Genomic DNA, 3209 nt, shown 5'->3' on the forward strand with positions numbered 1-3209 from the left:
TTTAGGGATCACACAGACATAGATCACTGATTTGAATGAAATGCATAAATTTGTAGCAAAGCTTTGAAGTTACAAAAAGCAAAAAAAAAAATTATCAAAGAATGCACAAATTTAATGTTTATTCCACCTTTCTGTCATATTCCTGGATCCTTCACCAATGTTACATGAGGAAAAAAACAAAAGCAAAACAAATGAAAAACTGAAATCAGCATCACTAATGTTATCAAGGAGGGAAGCAAATAGATTAAAATCTACCAGCCATCAGTAAGAGGACAGCAAGGACAACGCTGGGAAAGGAAACAGATGGTTGCTAGAAAGCTGTACTCAGACTCTCATACCAGCAAAATCCGCTCCTGCGTGGAGTGGAACAAAACCAGATCTTTTCCTGCTAAGGTAATAGAAACGCAAGTTTTTTTCAAATACTGTGGAAAGGCAAATGTGTGTGTCATGGTAACTCTAACCGTCTGTTACAGAGCGGGCCAGGAACACATCTACGCTTCTGGGGTGATGCATACTGTAATTCTTTGATTGGGATAGTGGACACACTAGCAAAAATTGGGGTTGGGGGAGGAGAATGAACACAGAAGTACAAGACAAAGGCGAATGAGACTTCCCTTATATCTTAGCAACACTTGGATGGAATCAACTTCAGTGCAGTCCACTCTGCTTTGATGAGGCTTTGGTTCAGCTCCCAGTCTCGATTGCGTGACGCAGTCTCCTGTGAGAATACTCAGAAGGTGTCTTCTTAAACAACAAACCTATTTTTAGTGGTGGAGCCGCTTTTTGTAGCTGTGTCTGCCTGGGACTGATGACCAATCACTATCTTCGGAGAAAGTCCTAACCTTTCCTTGTATACCCTCCCTATGTGTGTGACTGCGTCTCTGTTCTCACACTCAGTAGTCCGTATCTAACACTGACAACAGCGCCACACACACACATCGTCACTGTAGTCGTCAAAAGATTCTCCAATGAGGCACAGCAGTGTCTCTAGCCAAAAGCGATCGAGGTCACTTCGTCTCTGCTGCTTGTTCAATGTAATTAGCCAGCGTCCTCCTCGTTTGTTTTCTCATCTTCCCGCATAGGCTCAATACCATCCTTAAAAAGTGAGTAGTCACAGCCAGGCATTAAATTAGTAGACAACTGGATATGCTTGTATAGAGCCCAGAAGTCTTCAACAGTATCAAACTTAGAAATCAATCGAAGGTTTGCTTGCCATGTTTTGCTTTTATCATTTTTAAAAAACCAGAGTGCCCACCTGTTCTGTAGAGGGTGTTTAATATAGTGCTCTGGGTTAGCAACCTCCTGATTAGACTCTGGCTTTTCCTCTTCCACAGGTGGGGGATTAGTGGTAGCGGTGGTTTCCGGTTCCACAGTCGCCATCTTAGATGGATCTCAGGAATTTAATTTCTAAGACATTTCTACTCTCCCCCGTTCCTCCCTCCCTCTTTCTCCTTCCTTCCCTCCCTCCCTCCATCCCTCTTTCCTTATTTTTTTTCCTGATGGACATGGAGCTAAGCATCTCCTCTGATCCTCTGGCCCCAAGCTAATCAGTCCAGAAGCTCCAATCTGTGCTTCTCTAGGCTGCCCATGTTGATCTGTGGGTGAGAAGTTGCTGGGGGCTTAAGGAATTATAGATTACAGGTTTAACCCAGAGCTTCTGAACTAGGACGTCCGGATTAGATACGTGTGTGTGTGTGTGTGTGTGTGTGTGTGTGTGTGTGTACAAATATGTGTGTGTGCACAAATATGTATGTGTGCATATATGTAAACCTGTGTGTGAAGTTTGGAAGTTGATGTTTTTAGTGTATTATTTTCTCTCTCCATCTGAGTTCTTTGAGACAGGTTCTTTCAGTGATTTGTCCACACTGTCTGGACAAGTCCCAGGGGTCCTCTCACCTCTCCCCCAGCCCTGGGACTACAGGCATGTGCTGTGATATTTGTTATAGGGTGCTGGGAATCTGAGCTGTCCTCATATGTTTATGGCAAACACTTAAACAATGGAACTATTTCCCTAACCACCAGACATCTGTGTTAAAAATAATATACAAATATTAAAATAATATAAAAAACTTAATTATATGTGTGGGGGGAGAGGGTGTTGTACACAATTGTGAGGTGACTGGAGAGTCCAGGAGGAAGCAGTAGGAGTCTCAGTTATAGACAGTTTCAAGACACCTGGTGTGAGGAACCAAACTTGGGTCTTCAGGCTCTTTTCTACAGAGCCGTCTCTCCAGCTCCTATATTTCTGTCCTTTTAGTTTCTCTGCCTCTTCCTCTCTCGTTTTCCTCATGCATCACACATGTGCCAGTGTACAGGAGCGTGAGAGAGAGAGAGAGCGCGCGCACACACACACACACACACACACACACACACACACACACACCACTCCTACCATGCACAAGTTCTATATAAACATGGCTGCCTGGCATGGTCTCTATCGGTAACTGTACTGGGTGGCCACTATTCCAACAGAGCTATCCTTGCTGTTCCCACTTAGACTTGGTATTCGGTCTCAGAGACTATGTACCTCTAAGTAGATAGAGGTTTGTGGGTGTTTGGAGGGTGAGCTGGCTTCTGTGATTTACACACAAAGAGACATGTGGACTGCAGAAATGCCATGAAATAGAGGCTGAGATAGAAGCAAGAGAGGGGATGACGGAGAGGGTGAAACCTGAGGGCTGTGGACCGCCACAACCCAGCGTCTCTGAAGCAGCAGCAGCTTGTGGGTTCTGAGAGGTGTCCAGTAGAGGTTTGAATAACAAAGAGGAAGTAACTCACATTATGTGTGCATGCGTGTGGATGCTAGCATGTTCTCGTGTGTCTGCGCACATGAATGTAAAGGTGCATATGTGCGTGTGTAGAGGCCAGAGGACAACTTCTGGTATCACACCTCAACAGGCATCCATCTTTATTTTAGACATAGGGTCCCTCCTTGGTCTGCTTTGTTAATAAGGCTAGCCTGGCTGGTAGTGAGCCCCAGGGAGATATCAGGTTCTGCCTCCCCAGTACGGGATTACAAACATGTCCAGGGTTCTTGTTGTTCATTATTGTTGTTGGTTTTGACAGGGTGTCACTATATGTAGCCCTAGCTGGCCTAGAACTCACTATGTAGCCAAGGCTGGCCCCCCAACTCACGGAAATGCATCTGCCTCTTCTATGCTGAGATTAAAGACCTGTGCCACTAAACCTGACAGCTGAGGCTTATTCTT

General features: G+C 44.9%; 1 pseudogene; it reads right to left on the reverse strand.

The window, feature by feature from the left end:
* Nucleotides 1–568: 568 nt before the first annotated feature.
* On the reverse strand, nucleotides 569–1380 carry LOC114626951 (annotated as a pseudogene).
* Between the last annotated feature and the right edge of the window lie 1829 nt (nucleotides 1381–3209).

The sequence above is a fragment of the Grammomys surdaster genome, unplaced genomic scaffold, assembly GCF_004785775.1.
Source record: "Grammomys surdaster isolate TR1022 unplaced genomic scaffold, NIH_TR_1.0 241, whole genome shotgun sequence".
Classification (NCBI taxonomy): Eukaryota; Metazoa; Chordata; class Mammalia; order Rodentia; family Muridae; genus Grammomys; species Grammomys surdaster.